This window comes from Triturus cristatus, chromosome 11 (genome assembly GCF_964204655.1).
Source record: "Triturus cristatus chromosome 11, aTriCri1.1, whole genome shotgun sequence".
Lineage (NCBI taxonomy): Eukaryota > Metazoa > Chordata > Amphibia > Caudata > Salamandridae > Triturus > Triturus cristatus.
Window position 1 is genome coordinate 706,132,906 of NC_140594.1, and position 23,030 is coordinate 706,155,935.

The window sequence follows — 23,030 nt, forward strand, 5'->3', positions numbered from 1 at the left end:
CCCAGTCAATTAGTGTCCCAGTTTTTAAAAAAGGGCAGAGAAGAGACCCACGTTGTTACAGGCCAATATCGTTGATTGACTCAGCAGTTAAAGTGTTAGGAAGAGTGATTCTCAGTAAACTGACAGACTGGCTATATGAGTGTAATGTATTATCAAACCTGCAATATGGTTTTAGGAAAGGTAGGGGTACTACGGACCAGTGCATCAACCTGCATTTGTTAGCTGGAAGTACACCATTGCCTAGAAAGGGACACTACAACTGGCCCATTATGGTTCTGGCCGTGGCCGTGGCCTTTGACCGAGTAAACAGATCCAAATTATGGGTTTTATTACTTGAAAGGGGCATGGATTGGAAAATTGTAAAATTTTTGTCCGATCTGCATTGGAACCTCACTGCCACAGTAAGATTTGATCAAAAGGACAACCATACGCAGGGAATGCACATCATTAGAGGAGTTAGACAGGGATGTATTTTAGCTCCTCTATTGTTCACCCTATATATTAATAATTTAGACTCAGTTCTGGGTGCAGCCAGCAAAGATATTCTATGAGTGGGGTAGTTGCTGATACCAGAACTTTTATATGCAGATGATGCCGCCTTATTAGCACGAACAGTGGTCGGCCTACAGTGTCTCCTAAGTTCCTTTGCAGATTTTATGAGATCGCTGGATTTAAATGTACATTTTTCTAAATCTCACACAATGATTATGGGCTCTAGACATAGAAATCCCCAAATGCAATAATGTGAAGGAAACAAAATATCTAGGGTAACTAAATTTTCGTACTTAGGTGGTCTATTCAATGATAGGGGCACATGGCCACTGAAAAAGAAAGCCAAAAGAAACGCTATGGTAAGATTGACAGTAGCGGTTCTCGCACGTAGTTTAGGGGTGAAGCCGGTGCAAGCTATGTTAGACATATACAGAGAAAAATGTATTGCTATCTCAAATTACGGCTTGGAAATCTGAGGATATAAGGAAGTTAAGGATATCCAAACAGTGGAAAATACATTTTTGAGAAATCTGCTATCACTTCCACAATCAACACCTTCCTATATTTTCACCAGGAAACCGGCATTGGTTTTGTGTCAGATTTGATCGGAATGATCCCCTTACTTAAATGGATAACGACCTGGATCAATCCTGAATTAGAAATGAATCATGAGATCTTGTGCAATTTCCATCAAAATATCTATCCAGGACCCATTAAATGTGTCAAAATGTAAATGTATGGTCCATCCCAAGTGCATGTTTCCAACAGCTATGGTATACTGATCATTTGTCAAGTGTTGCTAAAGTGAGATAGAAGTGACAACAACTACCATGAGGCCCTGTCATGCAAACTCTAACCAAGATGCTACGCTCCTTTTACCCCTTCTGACTTGTCTGCCATGTTACTACTGACGTTCACTAGTCAGACAGCTTACCATTACTCAAGGGTTGCTAAAGTGAGATTGAACTGACTACCATGAGGCCTTGTTACTCCAACTCTAACCAGGATGCTACACTCCTTATACCCTTTCTCCCTTGTCTGCCATGTTACTACTGAAGTTTACTAGTCAGACAGCTTACCATTACTCAAATGTTGCTAAAGTGAGGGTGAACTGACTGCCACTACAATGAGGCCTTGTCACTCGAATTCTAACCAAGATGCTACACCCCTCTTGCCCCTACTCACTTGTCTCCCATGTTACAACTGGCCAAGATGCTACACTCCTCTTGCTCCTACTCACTTGTGTCCCATGTTACAACGGATGTTAAGTTTTCATGCTGGTTACCATTTGTCAAGTGTTGCTAAAGTGACATTGAAAAGCTACCACTACTACCATGAGGCCCTGTGACAGTAACTCAAACCAAGATGCTACACTCCTCCTGCCCCTTCTCACTTGTCTCCCCAGTTTCAACTGATGTGAACTGTTCATGCAGGTTACCATTTGGCCAGTTATGCTAAAGTGACATTGAAGTGACTACAACTACCAGGGGGCCTTGTCATTGTAACTCTAACCAAGATTCTACACTTCTTTTGCTCCTTTTCACTTGTCACCAAGTTCACTACTAATCTTCACTAGTCATGCAGGTTACCATGTGTCAAGTCTTGGTAAGTTCAGATACAAAAGCTATCACTACTACCATGAGTCCCTGTGACTGTAACTCTAACCAAGATACTACACTCCTTTTGTCCATTTTCACTTGCCTCCCAGGTTACTACTGATCTTCACTCATTATGGACTGTGCAATGTACTATGTTCCACTCAGATATACGTCTGAATACTGTGCTCGATGGTGTCTTGAACCCATCAACTGAATTTAATGATGGCATCAGTGATACCATTACAACAGTGTAACCCAATATATGTTAGCCATGAAGGAAGCTCAGCTTATTAACAGTGCCAGGTGACCCCTGACTTGCACTTCTCACATGAGGAACAATGCTAAAGATATATATAACCGAGCTGGGTGTTTGCATGTATTAGCCACAACCAGGCCTTGGAATGGACAAATACACATGTTAGGACCACATTGTGGTTGGCGCAGAGTTTTAGAGTTGTCATGTCTATCCCTAAAGCCAAAATGCCACATTTCTGCACAGATAATAAGCTGATGAAATCTACTGCATCTAATGGATGTCTACAAATGTCTAGTAAACAACTTCAACTCCATTGAAATAGATCACAATACTAATCTCTATCTATTTTGTACCATTGTTGGTCCCAATTTACCTTGAAACAAACAACGTGGATGCAGATACCTCACTTCCAACATTAACAATGTTCCCTATCTCTCAACAGGTCGATCCACCAGTGCACCTTCCTGACCTGGTATAATGTATAATGCAGTGCAGGGCTATACAAAATGAGGCATCTGCTTTGATGTGTCACTTTGTAAATATGGCGCAACTTAGCAAATTTTTTAAGCCACCACAGAATCACAAAAAGTGATGAAACAGCAGCTCAAAGGGCTCATAAATAAGCCCCATGATATCTATGAATGTGTAATGTATGGGTTCACACCGTAAGCCATGTCTGTATACTGTGAGAAGCATTTGAGGATGATGTTAGCCACTTAATACTCAGCCCACAACAAACTTTGGGAAACAGTTGTTTGGGAGGTAGCTATACCTCACACACCCCTTCAATGTAACAGACAAACATATGTTCACATATAAAATGGGCAGAAGTTTGAATTTTTTACATTTGATTGGATAGAAAAGTGAGGTTCACGTGGGATAAGTAGCCTTGGCCTGCAGAGAGCAAGGCCTCACACTGATATGTGGGCAGTCTGGCCATGGCCCAGCCTGGGCCAGAGGTACTGTGGCAGGAGAACTGATGCACAGAGTAATATCCCTGTAGAGCCTGTGATCCATGGATGTTCCCAGAAAAGTGATCTGTCCCACTAGTAGCCCTGATAGCTGTAACATAATTATTATGAGGCATGGTGACTGAGGTGATCCCAGGACCTGATACTTATTTCCATTGAACAACAGTTTCAATGTGTGTCTGTCACCAATGACTGTCCCTTTACTAACACAGGCATGTTGGCTCTTTTCTAATAGTGTTGCTTCCACTGTAAAACCTATTGCATATCTGTGCCATAAACAATGTAGACAGTGGGTTACTGTTGAAGATTTTTAGTAATGTAAATCATTTGCTTGGCTACAATCTTCTCTATCAGTCACATTAACAAGTATCACATCACAATAAAAACGAATATGTGTTCTTACTTCGCAAAGCATTAGTGCGCATACTGTTAGTACGCAATTTTTACTTCGCATATGTTGTTACTACGCATATTAATACTTTGCATGCTTTTACTTCGCATCTGCTTCTACTTCTCAATAGGAAGACATTTTTTATAAATGATTATGTTCCCATTACTCCAAAACGATAAATATTTTTATTTATTATGAATTTTTTCTCAAACATTTACCATTCCCCTGGAGCGGGATGCAAGCAAATAAGGGGTTTTGGGTGGGGAAGTAAACTAAAACACTAATAAACTACACTACCTTACACTATTGAAACACCACTACACTACCCTAAACCCTAAATCACTTCACCATTTACTAACATACACTTTCCCCTACTCCGCTACATACACTCTTTCACTACCCATCACAACCCCCGACACTACACAAAACACTTAAACAGTAAACTACACTACACTAACACTAAAACACTACCCTAAAACCTAATACTCTACCCCCAGCACGACCCTGCCCCTAGGCCCAGTCCTCTCACTACTGACAAACACTACCCCAAACAACCCCCTACTTCCCTGAACCCTAAAACCATACACTACCCCCACAACACTACTCTTAACCCTAAAACACTACCCCAGCACGACCCTGCCTCTATCAGTACGAGCCTACACAGCCCCACTTACCTCTTACCATGCGTGGTTCCCTTCTTCTCTCCCTTCCGGCTTCCTCCGTCGTTGCCACTCAGGATATAAACCTGTTTGAGCAAATGGCCGCCATGACGAGCTCCAAGAGCGGCGCCTGCCCCCTACGCATGCGGCGTTAATACGCATGCGATGTAACAGAATGCGACAGTGAGTTGCTACATCGCATGCGTAGTAACGCTTGTGAAGTAGTGGCATGCGTACAAACAGCCGCGCACTAATGGCTGTTTACCAATAAAAACACAATGGCCAGAACATAATCTTTCAAAAAGGTACCGCTAGACAATGCATACATTTTAGAATTGTGTTTCTTATCAAAGACCTTTGTTAACCCATAAAATATAAATATAATTAAAACTCTTTTTAAAAGTTTTAGGGAGATCATAAAAACAATAAAACATGGAGGGGTTACAACAGTTTTCGTTATAAAATACCAGCAACCAACCTTACTTCCTGAATTTTAAAATACTATTAATACAAAGAAAAATATATATGCCCTATATAATATTCCAACTGATTTTTCTTTTTAATACTGTATAGTAAATATAATAATGCTAATAGTATTCTTCATGTACTAACTAAAGTGCAAGTGTAAAAGACCAGTGTGATATTTGGATATTGAGTTAAAATTCCAAGCCTTCCTTTCTTCCTAAGAAACTTACTCCAAACAAGTACCTACTAACACTAAAAACCACAGTTTGAGATGTGTTAGTTTTTAATATTCTTTCTGACTCATAGCAGGATCTTATACCCAACAACCAGCAGATGGGTTTGATCCACTTACTTGTATATAATGCTTAAGTCCTGAATTATGAACCCAGGTATTTACATGCTTCAGCCATGGCAACCATGCACCATTTTTTAACCTTAGAATTTCCTCCAGCCCTTCCTTATAGTGGACGAGCTCTACTGTTGACCACAGTCACACCCAGAACAATAGTGGTCGTAAAATTGCCTGGTAGTCTATACGGCGTATATTTAAGTCCATTACAGGTATGAGTGGTGTGCGCACTGGAAGGCATAACAATTTTCTTAAAAACGTATTTTCTCCCACCACAAACGTATTAGTGCTTGAAGGTCCCCATAGCTCTGCCCCATATAGGGCTGCAGATTGTGCCCTATACTTGTATACCTCAAGGGCAGGGGATACCGCTTTAGATAAACTACTCTCATATTGCTTTACTATTGGTAGAGCGTTTTGGAGTAGGGTAGACTTACTTTTCTCCAATTGCGGTTTCCAAGTAATTTTGGTGTCCAAAGTAATACCTAGATAGTTAAAACTCTGCACATACTCTAGCTTCTGATTTTTGACAGTTAAGTTATTTTTAAAAGACTTGTGTGGATTAATTGCCATATATTTTGCTTTGCTAGAGTTTATTTCCAGACCCTTAACTTCACAATATACCCCAAATGTGTTTATTAGACATTGTAAACCTTTGGGCGTTTGGGAAATCAGAATAGTATCGTCTGCAAATAAGAGCGCAGGTACTGGCACCCCCCTAGTTTGGGAGAATCGTGTTCGCAACCCAATAGATATTCAGGAATATAATTTACATATAGTGAAAATAGTTTGGGTGCCAGTACACATCCCTGCCTTATGCCCCTGTTTACCTGAATTGGTTCAATAGGTTCTCCCCTTGGACCCCATCTAACCCTTGTAAAATTATCTTCATGCAATCTTATTATATGCAAGAGAATTTCTCCCGGTACCCCTTGATTTTTTAGAGATTTCCAAAAGAGATTTCTAGGGATGAGGTCGAAGGCAGCCTTCAGGTCAACAAAGGCGGTGTAAAGATGGCCCTTCTTAAATATTGTGTATTTCCAACACATGCAGAGAAATCTAAAAACCTGGTCAATTGTGCTGGTTTTGGTTCAAAAGCCCACCTGATACATTATTAAATGTTGTTCTCCTCAATCCAATCATTTAATTTTTTTTAAATTTGCCGAGCATATATTTTCTGTAAAACATCTATTAAACTAATCGGTCGATAATGCGAAGGGTCTTGGTGATTACCTTTTTTTAAAATAGTTGTAATTTCAGCCCTTTCCATGATTCTGGAATGGACGCATCTGCGGCGACTGAATTACATAAAAGATTGATATAAGGGCCCCAAACTTCTTTATCATGTTTCCATAGATCTCCTGGTATCTTATCTGGCCCCGGTGCCTTCCCCTGTTTTACTACATCTATTGCAGCCAACGTTTCATCCAAGCTAAAGTGCAGAGATGTTATAGTCAAACCTGTTACATAATCTTGTGGGTTAAGTTCTACATCGCACATAGATGCTGCGTATAGGCTGGAGAAATGGCTTACCCACGTTTTAGCATCTAGAAAGATGTCCTTACTACATCTCCCTGTTTTGTTACCTGTAGATATTAGGCGCCAAAATCCCAAATGATCTTTGGCTGCCCTAATTAGTTCAGTCCAGATGCTATCATCCCAATGTTTTTTAGTTTGGGCTAGAATCTTTTTGTATTTACTCCTTTTCTCCCTTAGAGCCTCTACATTTTTTGCTTTTGTTGCCAGGATAAATTCTTTTTTTGCCTCCCTGCAGTCCTTATTATACCAGGGATTATCCGGATTAATCTCATCTGTTATTCCCTTATTACGTTCTTTGGGAATCCTACTTAATATAGGTATCAAAGCTTCTGCTAGTACATGATGTATTTTTATAATTGGGATCTCTGAAGCCGACAAATTGGAAAACGGAGAAATAATCTCCACAAAATTATCGTAAATCTGCTTCATGGCCACCTCATTTCCCACTATGAAAGGCCATTTTAACGCTCTGCGGTTATTGCTAATTAGAGGTTCAATGATACTACCATTGATATCTCCACTCTTCACAGGTACTGGATGGAAAAAATGTACCACAAGCATCAAACATAAGGGAAAATGATCGCTCTCAGATCTATCTTCCATTACCAAATCATGTATAATTGGCCACAGGCCAATAGATACCAATATGTAGTCTATATAACTCTTAGAGTTGCTCCTACTAAACGTGGCAGCATTCGGACTGTCAGAGGGCAGGCGACCATTACAATCCCGAAGTCCATGTTCTGAAACAAGGCTTATCAATTGTGCGATGGCACATATACAGGGTACTATCGGACTACTTTCCAACATGGGAATATTGTTAGCCATATCTTCTTCTTTGAAGATATTTTTGAGTCCTGCCACATGTTCGAATTTACGATTATAATCACCCCCCACAACTACCATTGTCCTTGGGTTAATTGAACATAAAAGTTGGTCTAAGTGTTCAATAACCACAGATTCATTACTCGCTGGGCTTGGTCTATTATAGATATTTATAATGTACAATTCATTTTTTTCTGGAGTTATGATCTTTACCCCCGCTATATCCTTGGTTAAAAAATCCACCTGACTTATTTCAATGCCTAGAGTAACTTTTACCCGAATAACGAGACCACCTTAGGGCCTCCCTCTAACCGAAGGAGTCGCAGCTACAATATATGTTTTAAATCCCACTTTGTGTGGTGTTTCCAAAGCCCATGTTCCTTGTAATAAAATAATCTCGCTTTGCCTGATGTATTCCTGCCACACTACATCCCATTGGGTTTTTTCAGCCCTGCAATATTCCAGGATGTCAATCTTACCTCTGTTTGACTTTCCTCCATGCTTTGCTCATTAAATAATCCTTCCATTTCATTTATAGGTCCTTGAGCTTCCTGAAAATCACCAGCAGAATTAAGATTATTGTTACAGTTAACAATATCTCCTCCATAATTCTGAAGTGGATAAATAGTCTCAGTTATTACCTCAATCTCATCAGGGAAGAGTGCTAGCGGTACGTCTAAAGTGTTGCATACTGTAGCTTTCTGATATTTGTTACATCCTGATGACTAATCCTTTTATAAATTCTTCCTACATCCTCATTTAGGTACCTGAGTCAATGCCTACGTTGGTATCCTCTGTAGTAAATTTAGCATCTTCATCATAGTCAAGAAAAGTGGGCACCACAACTTGTACATTATCCACAGGAACCATTTCAGTATGGGTAGTTGTCAGTCTTGGGCATCTAGATCTGACAAAATCTGAAATCTATTAAGCATGGAGATCGGAGTAGGTTTACTTACAAAAGGCCCGGTTGGTGGTTTATAGAAATATCCCAAGGGGAGTGCACAGATACAAGTATATAAGCTACAGGTTGACTCATAGCAATTTAGTAAAGAGCGAACCATCTGTGGCCTGCAGAAATGAATTACAATGCAGTCGCCATTTATACCCTTAGATGATTGTCCCACCCGTCCCACTCTACGAACCATTAAAATTTCCTTTATATTAGATGGGTGGCATCTTTATTACACAAATCAACCCACGTCTCTCTCTGCTCCTCCCTAAGGGCAGGAACACCAGCCAAAATTAAGACATAAGGGCATGAGGCAGTGGGTAAGCTCAACACATCTTCATTAGGTTTCAAACGGTTACTAGTTAGATCAACTCTTATATCATTATTTGAGGGACTTGGTACAATTCCTAGAGCTAAACGTTCAGTATTATTTTGTGTACCCACACATTTCAGCCCCTTGAATATATCTTGCACTCTGCCTTCCGTACCAGTATGAGTAGAATTTAACATATGATTTTCTTTAGTTTTCCCATCTGGAGCTACAGATAGAGTCCTATCCACCGTTACTCTCAGTTCTTTTCTTTCTGTTTCATTCAATTGTTTACCTAATATTTCACTACTTAAATTTGTTATAGCAATATCCACTTGATCTAATTTACCCCATAAAAGGGCCAAGTTCTTTTCGACCATATCATGGACACGGGCTAACCCTAAACCTAATGCAGAGTAATCCATGGTGGCTAAGGTTTCAGTCATAACATCCACATTATTAATATTCCTAGGTACAGAGTGAACAGAGGGTAATAAGACCACATCAGTTTGAGTACCAACAGAATTACTTCTCGGTAAATCAGCTTTCACATTATTAGCACGATTTATCACATGAGATCTCTTTGCATTCTTTGACTTTTGTGCCCCGACCCCCCGTATCCGTTTTGCTGGTGGTTCTGCCACCTTTCTCGCATCTGGGTTATTTAAAGTCCGTGTCCTGGTAGCTCTACGGGATACTTCTAGTGCAACAGGTGGTGGAGGGTTTAAGTCTGGCGCAGAAGAGGTGGGTAGCACATTTGTAGGAGTTGTGCGCGGGCATGTATGTTCAAAGTCTCCCGGATTACCCAATGATAGTCGTCTCTGGAGAATAGAAGGGTCTCAGGAAAGACGCCGCTCAGTTATTTCTATTTTGTGCGTCAGTAGTAACTCTGCTCTAACTAGAAATGCACCTAGAGTACCCACAACACCCTTTGTCTTGTCCATATTGGAATACATGAGCTATTTGCCAAAGAGGGAACCTACAGACACACAATTGTATTTAATATATCACATACAGTTCCACAGTACCTTCCCACATGAGTTGTCAAGTCGATGTCCAACAATAGATCCAGATTTCAGTGGGGTGGCTCAGCCCAGCCTCCTTCGGGCGCTGACGGGCGCAGACGGGCCCGCCCTTGGCCCAGGCTTCGCCCGGGCACGGCCTGTGCTGCGGGAGGGCTAGGGCTGCTAGGGCTTGTAGCCCCTGGCCGGCATCCTCGCTCTTGGCCGGGACCTTCAAGAATGCCCAAGTGACTCTGTTGGCGGTGGCGGCACAAGTGGTGGAAACAAGGCACCAGGTGAGTTTGGCTCCCGCGCTGCGGGAGCCCTGCTCTCTTCTTAAGCGCCTCCCGGCATTCGAGAACCGGCGCGGGCGGCGCTAGGGCTGCTGGGGCTTGTAGTCCCTGGTCGGCGTCCTCGCTCACGGCTGGGACCTTCAGGAATGACCAAGTGACTCTGTTGGCAGTGGTGGCACAAGTGGCGGAAACAAGGCACTAGGAGAGTTTGGCTCCCGCACTGCGGGAGCCCTGCTCTCTTCTTAAGCGCCTCCCCGCACTCGAGAATCGGTGTGGGTGGCGCTAGGGCTGCTGGGGCTTGTAGTCCCCGGCCAGCGTCCTCGCTCACGGCCGGGACCTTCAGGAATGCCCAAGTGACTCTGTTGGCGGTGGCGGCACAAGTGGTCGAAACAAGGCACCAGGAGAGTTTGGCTCCCTATCACACAACACATATGATATGTTGATTGTCATCCCTGTTATAGAGCCTCACGTGGCAAAAGGGGTGTCCTATGATGGGAGTATATACCACACAAACTTATGTTGACTTACTACGATACTCAAATAAGTAGTCCACATGTCCACACAGCCCCCAGAGAGTTAGCCCTGAGTGTCACACATACCAGCCCTTACCTTGTGAGCTTAGTCTTAAGACTCTGTGTATACTACGGTACTAGCCTCTATAGACCATATGCATCAATACAATGGGCCTGGCAGTAAATGTGTCTGGACAGTCATAGACAGGTAGTTTACCCTACAGAAGGTCAGAATGTTGTGTTGTGTGTCATGGTATGTCCCTTTCCATGTAGGATTGCCTGGCCTACATGATGTTAGTGGGCTGCCTCAGACAGTGTAGGTCATGACTGGGTTGAGGTTAATCATCAGATGACCATAAAAGTGTATACACATGCTTTAGGTGTGTGTAGCATGTGACATGGATACATGTAATATGTTAACTCTTGATAAAGGCTTGTGCTAGATGTCAACGTGATGTGTATCAACCCTAAAGTTCTCCTCAAACTTCCATTTACAATCTGTTACTACATCTATTGCATCCATACAGGTCAACGCCCATCAGAAGAATTCCATTTGGAAGGCCATCGCCCAGAAGGTGCAGACCCTGAGGGTCTACAACTGGTGTAGTGACCACTGCAGGAAGAGGTGGTAGGACCTGCGGCGCTGGACCCGGAAGATCACAGAGGTCCAGCTTGGTAGTCCTCCCAACATGGAAGGGGTGTGTGCCGGACCCTGACCCCTGTGATGACCCTTATACTGGTGGTGATCAACACAGACATTAATGGGCAGTTGAGAGCCCAACGGAGGCGACAAGGGGAGAGTCATGGCCAGAGTCATACATGTTACTCTGCCAACTTTGCATGTTACAGGCAGTCATGTCCAAATAAAGATTAGAGGTGGCCGATGTGCCACACACAAGTTGAGTCATAGTTAGTTTAAGTGTGGTAATAGGTGCATGCTGCTGTGTTGTGCCTATTGATCTTTCTGACCTGGAAGACAGCAGAGTTCTGTCCACATCCAATTCTCTCTCTTTGAGCAGACACCTGGCTGAGGAAAGTGAGTAATCATCTCATGTTCTGTGTAAATCTGGGTGCCAATTGTACCACATAGGCAACTGATCATGCTTGTGTGAGGAGTGATGCACCCTCACTACTACCTCTCATTTGATGGTGGCCCTAGTGCATGTGACACAACTGAGTTCAGAGTACATGCAGTGACTGTACAACAGTTCCCATTGGTAAGAACTGGTTATACAGTGAAATGAGAGTACAAACATCAGCATTAATTCCCACATGTTGACCAGTGCGCATTTGGCTGTTGATGGTTCATCTCCAATAGTGTTCCTAAACACTCATTCACTGACTGGCAAAATGCATGAGTGAGTGAGATGTATAACTGTGGGGATCCTATGTGAGTGCCTACACTGATTCTTACTAGGCAATCTGAGTATGTAATACCAAAGAGTGGTGTGATGTGCCTGTCCATTGGGACTCTAATGATCCCACATCTTCATGTCATAGATGTTCAGGGACATCCAAAACCTTCAAAGATGTATTGGCATGTGGATATACAATCTCTAACTGGCATCATAACCTGTACAAAGCAGGACTGGGGTGTCCTTATGGCTATATGGAGTCTTGTGCTGTGGGAATTCAGAGTATCTATCTCCCATATGTTTGGACCTCAATGTTTTCAGGGAACTTTATCTGTGAAATGTGTTACGTAGCTAAACTACATGTGTAGAAATTTCAATAGACTTTTCAGGTAGTGGTCAAATGATGTTATTTGGAGTTCAAAGTGTCATCAATGTGCAATGAGCAGCCACAGACTCACCCATACCAGCAGACATTACAGCAACATCCACAGACCCCTACAGACACATCCATACCTGTATCCACAACACCCAGCTCATGCACAACATTCCCACCCAAAAAACGCTCTGCTGACTGTCATACAACAGCTACCATCACAACACACAGTGTAAACAGGAGACCCACCACACACTTCCTCTCCCTCTTCCTCCCAAACCAAACTCCGTCCCGAACACCCTACCCATTTTCCCCGTGAATCTAACAAATTTGCCCTTGTCCTTAACCCTTAGAAATCTGCCCTTTAAAGTCCCAAAAGCCTCTCCCACAATCAAACCCATCCCTTTCACTTCCCACACCACCCCTGAAAACAGTCTCCCCACCCCCTAAACCCAACCCTAAAGAAAAAAAGGGAAAATACCTGCTAAACCCACCTCAAAAAGCCCCAAACCCAAAAAGCTCCTCCCAAGGATAAAACCACCCCTCCCTAAACCTCTGTCCCCCTTCCCAAGTACCATTTTCAAGGTGCCTGCTGTGCACAATGGATGCCCCTTTGTGAGGAGGTTCCCTGGCAGTATGAGCAAAGGCAAGTTATGTCTCACAGCCTTGTGCAGTGGTACATCTTGTTTATATGGATTGGGCATTGGCCTTTATTTCCCTTGATGGGTTGTTTGAGTTTGAATAAAACTGATCTCCTTTTGGAAGACATTGGTCCTACCATTACATTTGTATTTAATGTTCTTGTTTACTTAGTGATATGTGAGTACAGATGTGTTTGTTTGATTCCTGATTGCTGCTCCAGTTGAAGTGGTTAGTATGATGTACCCTTGGATCCAGCACTGGAGTTAGACAGGACAAGGGGGATTGTAGGATGAATGTATTTGTGGGTTGACACCTATCAATAAAGAGAGGGGGGACCAGGAGCCAGTTAAGGTCCAATGCCCGTGCTCCAAGCACTAGATGTGAAGTCAAAAAGGGGGACACTGTTCCTGAGAAGTGGTGCATCGTGTCACCACTCAATAAGAAAGGAGGAAGAAGGAAGGAAGGGATCCTATGCCTAGAACCCACTAGTAAGAGGGAAGAGCAAGTCTTGCCTTTTGTTGCCCTCACACACCCCAAAGGATGTCATGCTTCATCATCGGGCATGTGCTCCTCATCGGGCCGGCACTGCAATGCCCTACGGGTCCCCCGAAGGGTCACTTAATCGGATAACTTTTGAAAACAGCCATTTGATGCATGCGGGTGTGTGGGGTGAGTTCTATGTGGAGGGTGTTGAAGTGTGTGCAATGGTTTGAAACTGACTAAGGGTTACCAGAAAAGGTGTATTTAATGTGACGTTACCCTTGTCAGAGTCAAAAACCCGTAGGTTAAATGTTACCCCAATAGGCGTAATGTGCCCAGGTAACTAGAAGGTCAACAGTTTTCGTGCCTGTGTGGTCACAGGGATTCGAGGTGCTTCATCAGGACCAGAAAAACATGGTGTGGTGTAATGTGCATGTGAGTAGTGAGTAAAAGGGATAAAAACCCTCTATAAGATCAGGGCAGGCCAAAACTGTGAACCCTACAGTTAGGCTACAACTAAATAGTTGATAACGCTCCCAATCGTGACCTAATGAGAGGAGGAGAAGTGCTCCAAGGGCTAGTTACCAGGGTACCCGCACCTTACTGGGAGTTTAGCTCGGGTACCGGCTCATTAGCACCTACCCCATCCATATGCCTGCCCGAAAGTCAGTACTGCCTAACTGTAGGGTTCACAGTTTTGGCCTGCCCTGATCTTATAGAGGGTTTTTATCCCTTTTACTCACTACTCACATGCACATCACACCACACTATGTTGATAGTTTTGAGCAAAGGTTGTTGGCTTGTGTCATACTCTTCTATACAGTTTCCACGAGTGGATTAACACACAAGACCAATGCCTCAAATTCACTTACACTGCTGACAAAAACAGCTAGATTTCTTAGACCTAACCATATATGTGGAGAACAACGTCATTAGAATAAAGACCTTCTTCAAGCCAACTGCCAAGAACAGCTTACTTTCCTACAATAGCTTCCATCCACGTCCACTCAGGGATAATTTACCATGCATCCAGTTCCTTCTCCTTAAAATAAATTGTAGTGAACTAACAGAGTATAAGACACAAGCCAATGACCTCTGCTCAAAACTATCGAAACGGGATTATCCAGCAAAAACAGTGGCGAAATGCCAAATGAGGGAAAGGAACCAACCGAGAGAGAGTCGCCTTGAAACAACACCAAAGACACCTACACAGGACACCTTGACCTGCGTCACTACGTACCGCATAGCAAGCAACGCAGTAAAGAAGATCATAAATAAGAACTGGAGAATATTAACATCAGAATCACTGGATTGGCCCAAACCAAGGTTTGCTAACAAAAAAACAAAAAATTAAAAAAATATCCTGGTCCATACACGACCTCGAGAACCAAGAGTGAGAGAAACAACCAACACTCTATAGAACATGCAACCAGTAATTGGCCACTACCCCTGTGGAAATTGCTCAGTATGCAAATTGACCACCATTACTAAATCAATTGAACTAACAACTGAACTGAAATGGACCATGAGGCAACATACTAACTGCAACTCGACACATGTAATCTACATGATTACGTGCCCCTGCAACCCCAGATATGTCGGAATGACCTGTCGCAAAATAAAACAAAGTATCTGTGAGCACAGGAGCAATATGAGGTGTAAAAGAGGAACGACCAAAATGAGTAATCACTATATTTAACAACAACATATCATTGATGATCTACGCTGAGTTTTCATTGAATCATTAACTGGAATCACTCATAATGCCAAAAGAATACTCTTTGAAAGAGAGCAAAGATGGGTACACCGCCTTAAAACCAATTTCATAGGATTAAATGATAATATCCCTTGGCTTAGCATCACATGAGAAATTCTCAATGTCAAGAAGTACAATAATGCCCAGTATAAGAATGGAACCGTCCTTTCCAAGACTGACTCCCCCCCATTTTTACCAGTATCACAACTAACGAGATGCCAGAACATTAATTTTCCTAAGTTTCTCCTTTTTACAAAACCTGTTTTACTAACTTCACCGGAAGACCCATAAACGCCAACATTGTATAGTCTTTCCTCACAACCAACCAATCACTTAACATTTAATGACTGCTCCCTCCAGCTCTCTATAATCCTGGGATGCTATGGGCAGCGTTAGCACAAGTTGTGAAAAGCTGCTACAATGGGTACGACGGACTGGAAGACTTCGTTACAGTGCAAGTTCACGTAACGTATTGCCTCTGAATAACGCTGAATTACTTTTTCTTTAAACCCCACAGCAGTGTTTTGCTCCCCCGATTCCTGAAGAAGCCCTAATATGGACTTTTAAGGTACGCATCTTGTTCAGACCATTTAAAACACACACAAGGTAACATCTATTCACCAGTTACTAATGGCGTCTTACCCGCGGCGTCCCCTCGAGTACTAAACTCAGCGCTTAACAATACGATACTTGCATACATCTACTCGATAAGACCAACCCCGCACTTTTAATACGCTACGCACTAGACACATCGCCGATAGACACGCTGAATTAGCGGGTCGCACTCAATGCGAATTTGAAGAGTAAATAACACGGATCGTCCCATCCTGATTATATGATGAACACAACACCAGGCGCTTTTTTTCATGAATTTGATATAAATTTTTACCAAACGAATTAAAATATTTGTATTATGTTAAATAATTTTTTCAAAGAAATTAAAGATTTATAAAATCCATAAAAGTACAAAAAGACAATTATAAAAAGACAATTATAAAATCGTACAATAAAACTGCGGTTCGTGCCCGGTCTACTATGTCTTAAAGTTTAGATGGATTATTTCTCATGTGCAAATAGTATTTTATTTTATTGTACGATTTTATAATTGTCTTTTTGTACTTTTATGGATTCTCAACGATCCGAATAAAGTTTCATTGAATTGAATTGAATTGATTTATAAAATAGAAATATTTTCTAATTATTTTACTATATTAAAATTAATTTTAAAATATTTTTAATAAAGAAATGTGTATTACTTTACATTCGTTTGATTTAATATTACATTGAAATTGATCAAAAATAATAAAAGAAGAAAATGTAAAATTAAAAATGATTTTCAAGAACATTTCTGCAATTTTAAACTTTTATAGAAAGTAATGTCTAATTATATTGTTCATTAAAATAAATGGTAAAATATTTTTCTTTTTAAAATTATTTTAATATTTAAAATGTAATACTATTAATATATATTTTAATTAATACTAAATTAAAGTGTATTAAATACATTTATGTAACAATATGAATTTAAAAATTGTAAAATATTCATTTGCATATCATTAAAATTATTACCATCATTTTCACTTTAAAACATAAACTTTACAAAAATCTTCCCACCCTTATCCTCCAAAAAACCCAAATACTGCTACTAAAAAATTGTATACAATCGTTTTGTATATACAGTCATACAAATAAAAGTACACATTTCAACAATTTCACAACTAATACATTATCTAACTAAAAAAACAAATACATTTGGTATTCTTGTTTGTGATATTTTTGACATCCTGATATTCTTGACAGTATATTTTTGTATCACAATATTTTTTTCTGATATTGTGTCCAAACACCATCTTATCCACACACACATTTGCAAAGGAGATCTCACTTATCCACAGAATGCAACCACAAGGAAATTAAAACTCCAACATAAAACCAATCTTCCTATAATAAAAATGTTCTTTTCCCAACTAACTCCTCGGACGATTCTCCATGGCAAAACCAAAACCTCAAATGTGTATGCTTACAAGGAAAACCATGAAGGACCTCATTACGATTTCCAAATTAATCCTGATTTGGACAGTAACAGAGGTTACAGGCTAAATAGGGATCGTAACATCCATGATAACCAAGCTAATCATGAGTATTTCCCTTGAACACTTCCTAGTAGCAGGTAGAATTTCTGGTGAAATTAAGAGGTGTGTGGGGTAGATTCAGGAACAACGAGGATAACTGAAAAGGAAATTACTGATTACCCCTGTAATTCCTAATTTTTCAGGGGACCATCAGGATCCCACATGTAATAACTTACACTCGAAAAGTGAAGGGAGGCATGCTGGCAATAAGCCTAACCAGGGCAATCGCTCATGGAAGCATTCCAACCTATCGTTCTTTTGCCCACATGACACCTCAATTTGGACCCAGTCATATGTAAACCACTCTAGACCCTGCTCCAATTGCAATAACCCAGCCTGAACTGCTAGGCAAGGTCCTCCCTGAACATGAACACCAGCAACCCAAGACCGGTTTCACCCTGAATGAGGGCCTTCAGTCGGTGTAGCTTGATTCCAATGCAGGCTTCAAAGAGTACATTTCCATCTATTTGTAGTTAACTCTCCTGTGTGCAGCCCAGCCTATTAAATTAAATGTTTTTGCTTTGTTGAATTAATATATGTATACCAAAATTGAAAAGCATGCATTCAAGATAAAAATGTTCAAAACTCTTAAGCTCATGTTTTGAGAAAAATGGAAGACATTGAGAAATCTATTTAAATATGATATTGGAGTGATAAATCATGCAGCTTGAGCTGACACAGTGTGCAGATGGCCACCTGTTCTGCAAGGAGTGCCCCATTAGATATGCTCAGGAAGCAGTATTTGGCTCAGCAAAGGTGTCCATTGTGCAGTTTTCCTGCAATTCTAGACAAAGATGTGACTCGTTTCAGCTGTCCCAATCCGAGGTGCCGAAAGAGCAAGAGTTGGAAAAGAGAGAAACATGGCTGATGCCCGGTGGAGCTGCCTCGACAGCTATAGAGGAGATTGTCTCTGGTTTATCGCCTCGGCCGTCAGCTACCCAGCTGGACATTGGGCACTGTTCTCCTTGTCTTTCCGCTGTGACCCCTTCCGCCCCCTCATTTCCGACAAAACACTGAAGATTTGCTGACAACAGAGCCTATTTCAACGCGGCCGGTGCCTGGTGAAGATGTCTGGATGGCTGCGGTTGGGATGGGTTGGGGTCCTCCCCTCCTAGACGTCCCTCTGCTTTCCGGGTTTAACCGCTGCTGTTTTAACCTCCTGCTTCGCCTCCTGAAAAAAAACTTGAACGAGTCTTGTTCCCCACGGCGAGGGTGCAGCGGCGGTGAGTACCGCGGCATTGCGGTCTGGTGCCCTGGAACTTATTTTTACTTTTACTTTTCAAGCCTGGGGAGGCACACCCTCCTGGTTCCCGCTGCAGCCTCCCTTCTCCGGGGCTGCTGCCTTGGCGCCCGAGCTGACTTCCCCTGACTTTTGTGGCATACTTAACGACGACACGTCTGCACTGTAGCCATGAACCTGTGCACATTGATAACATGATTTTGAGTGGCGTTCTTCTACCCTCCACCCTCCTTGACCTTGTGGCTGCATCCCCCATCTTGCCCTGCTCCGTGGAGCCAGCTACCCTGTGGTTTCTCTTGATTGGATTTTTGTGTATCCCTCCATTTTGGGATATTGCTATCAGTGCCCGGGACCGGGGTCCTCCATGTTGGTAGCTTCGACCGGATCCTCTTTGCCACTGGACTGCTCCCTGTCCGCCTGTCTGACCTTCACCCTTAAGTCTCCTACACTCCTCTCATCATGTACAGTCACGTAGTCACTGGATGTTTGAGATTGCCTTTGCCCAGCCGGTTTGTCTGTTTTTCACTTTGTCTGCTTTGTCCCCCTGAAGAACTTTACCCATTGCTGGTCTGCCTGTTCCGATCTGCATTCCTTACCCCCTTTTCTCTCCCCCTATCCTTTTCTATGAGCCATAGGACATGTGTCTTTGTAATGCTATGCTCCAGTAACTTATGAAGTGTCTTTGTTATACTATGCTCTAGTAACTTATGTTTTACTTTGTATCACTGTTTATTTTTCCTGTTTTCCTATGTTCCAGTAACTGTCGTAATTTTGTAACTTGTAACACGCTGATCCTCATGTAAAGCGCTCTGCTACCTCCGGGTCTAGCCAGCGCTATATAAAACTCTGCAAATAAATAAATACAAATAAAACAAATAAAACAGTGAGACTTATGACTCATGTTATTACCTGGGTAATGGGTGTATGACTGTTAAGTATTACCAAAGAAGAGGCATTCCAAATTGAAAAAAGCCTTTTATTACCTTATGGTTGGCAACCCTATCCGAGGCACTGAGGTGATCACTGCTGGTAATCTTTCATGGGGTAGCAACTAAAGTAATCTTGCTTGATATGCTCACTATTACAATAGCGATAACAGTACCTTGGGATGATATTCATTGAATATAAGAAGCTCTTACTACAGAAAAGGTTAGGCTTTATCAAAAAAAGAAAAGGTTGGACACCCCTGTTCCTGTGGCACACTGAGCACTGGACGTACTTCTTACCATTATAGTGATGAAAGGAATGCTTTCAATATGTCTAACCACTGGCAATTGCTCAGGGTAGCATTTCAACCTATCATGTCACCTCAGTTTAGACCCAGCCATTTACAAATCAGTCTTGACCCTGCTCGAATTGGGACAATCCAGCCCAAACTGCCAGGCCAGGTTCATTTTGGACGGGAACACAAGCGAGCCAAGACCTGTTTCGCCTATATTGGGGTTATTCTGTTGGGTGTAGCTTGATTCCAGTGGCAAAGTGAGCATGGTATCAGGTCTGGGCATACCCTTGCTACTTAAGACAGCACAGCAAACACATGAAAGGTGATGGGAGGATTACTTGCAATAAGTCTAGCAACTGGCAATCACTCGGTGTAGCATTCAAACCATCATTCTTTTGGCCATCAGGCCACCTCAGTTTGGACCCAGCCATGTACAAATCAATCTTGACACATATCTAATCAGAACAGCATTGCCAGTGGTTAGAAAAACTTTAAGCATTCCTCCTATCACCTTTTGTGTGTTTGATATACCACCCCCAGTGGTAAGTAGGTAATAATGTTGACTAAAGAGAAATGTAGGACATCAAAAATATTTATACTCATGTAAACTGAATGACTGTATAAAGAGAATAAGCTCTATGTAGAAGACGTGCTTCCTATGTTCAGGGTGACAACTACACGTAGTTGAAGCTTGGATAACTAATAAGTGATGCGTCTGCTGGGAAATTGGCCTCTCTGTAAATAGGTCTATTAAGAGTGAAAGCTGTATGTAAAGGAGACTTGATTAACAAATAGGTGGTGTTTGTAGTGGGGGATGGGCTGGTTCATTATCTAAAATCTTGGCCAAGGAAGACACATCTCAAAACTAAGACACTTGCTTACATACAAAAGAAAGAGACAGGGAATTGCGTTTGCTGGCATATGGCTCAATGCATGTACCTGCACACAAGTCACAAGACACTTCAACATCCAAACCAAACCCTTACTATCAGCTTATTATCATGTTCTGGACATAAATCATCTTTCATTAAGCATGCAATGAAGATCTGTGGGCATATGTATGAAAGTCCCGTTTTGCGAATCTCAAATTGCGATATTTTGCGATTTGCAGTTTGAGATTCGCAAATCGGTATGTAAAAAAAAAAATCGCAAATGTTTCGAGATTTCTTAATAATCGCAAAAAAGTCTCAGAAACATCATTTGCGATTCCTTAATTGCGAAATTCGCAAATTAAGAAATCGCAAAAACGGGAATCTGCAATACAGGTGCAGCCTGATGACATCACAACCAGGAAGTGGGATTGATTTCCTGCACCTGCTTACCTGAGCCTCACCCAGAAGCTGTTTGGAGAGTGTGAGGAGGCAACCCAGGAGAGAACAAACCCCAATGGAGTCCCACAAGCAACATGAGGGCGAGGAGGCAGAGAAGAGAAAGAGAAAGCACAAGTTCTCAGACAAGGAGCAGGAGGTCCTCATAGAGGAGATGGTTTGCAGCCATGAGCTCCTATTTGGGAAAAAGGCACTGCGAGTCCCAGAAGCAAGGAAACGCAAAATCTGACTGGAGATTCAACAGAAGGTGAATGCTGTGGGTGTGACCAATCGCACTATCGAGGAATTGCGCAAGCGATGGTACGATATGCGGCAGAGGTCGAAGGAGAGGGTGGCAGCCAGACTAAAGGAGGCAAACAAGACCGGGGAGGACCATCCACAGCAGCACAGCCAACACCCCACGAGGAGCTTGTTGAGTGCACTCTCCTGCCTGAGAGCGTCGGTGGTGTGGCTAACATTGACAGCTCCGACCCTGCATCCAGCAGCCAAGGTAAGATGCATGCCAAATCAATCTGCACTGATCCCCATCCCATGCACACTTCCCCAAATGCGCGAAATATACACAAAAAATGTCATTCCAGTCCAAGTCTTACAGCACACCCAGCAATGCATCATGGAACTTGTAGAAATATGTCTGACAGCGTGTCCATGAGACATAGGAAATCTAATGCAACATGTGGGTTGGGGATAAGTGAATGATACAGTGTCAGAAGTTAGCCGACACAAACTGTAGAAACTTTATTGAGTGCAAATTGCAGACAAAGACACAAACTCATGTAGTCCCCTTTACATCCACAGCACAATCCAGGGCACGTGATGACAGTGCAGAGGGAGAGGAGCCAGAACATCCTGAGGAGCAGCATGACGATGCGGACTCCAGTGATGATACAGAGCACACACCAATCCTGCGCAGGAAGCGCACACATGTGCCCCCACTGCCTCCATTTGAGGGTGACATACAGGCCACAGGGGAGGACAGTGACAGAAGACAGGGGAGTCAGGGTGTGTCACACATGCCGAGTCAGGACACACCAAGGGCGAGCATTCCAGCACTGGAGAGACGCAGGTCAAGGCTCAGGAGCAGCACTGCGACTGAAGCGGAGGACACCATATTTTCTGGGCTGGAACACAGCATGCTGCAGGTACAGCGCCTGCGATGTAAATCATTGCGCTCAATAAATAGGCAGCTATGCAGTCTCAAAAGAAATCAGCGAAACATGGGGGAGGGCATCATGGCCATGGCAGGTGCCATACGTGACCTCTGTGACACTCCGAGGCACAACCAAGACGCCAGTGACAGGGCTGCCCGACGTGCCAATGCACGACTGCACGCTTATACCAAGGCCGTTAACCGCCTCTGCACCACCACCAGCAATCTGACACATAGAAGCATTAACATGCAGGTGGAAATGTCGCACTGCTGTCAGGACATAGCAAGAGGGCTAGCTCAGGTCACCAGTGCCGTGGAGCAGATGCAGATGGCCAACTCAGGTGGCACCAGTCTCATGGCCTCTGGCGAGAGTGAGGAAACCTCCAGTAGGAGCAGCATCACTCCTACATTGCCTGGAGCAAGACGGCGCAGTTCCAGACAGGGTGCAGGACCCAGGAACACCACGGAGGGCACTCAGCCTGGACGCCAAACACCACCAATGCGTCACCGAAGGAGGTGAACTGTCCAGTGACAATTTATCAAAAATGGGTGATGTATCCCAACAATTCATATTGCACAGTTACTTGTGCCGTACCTGCACAGTGTGCATAACATGTGCTGAGTACAGCAACACTTAATGATTGTGAAGTGTGAATAAACACGGCACACATTAGAATCATTTTTTGTCTCATGTCATCATTACTCACCTAGAAGTAGTTTTGTGTGATCTCAGTCCGTC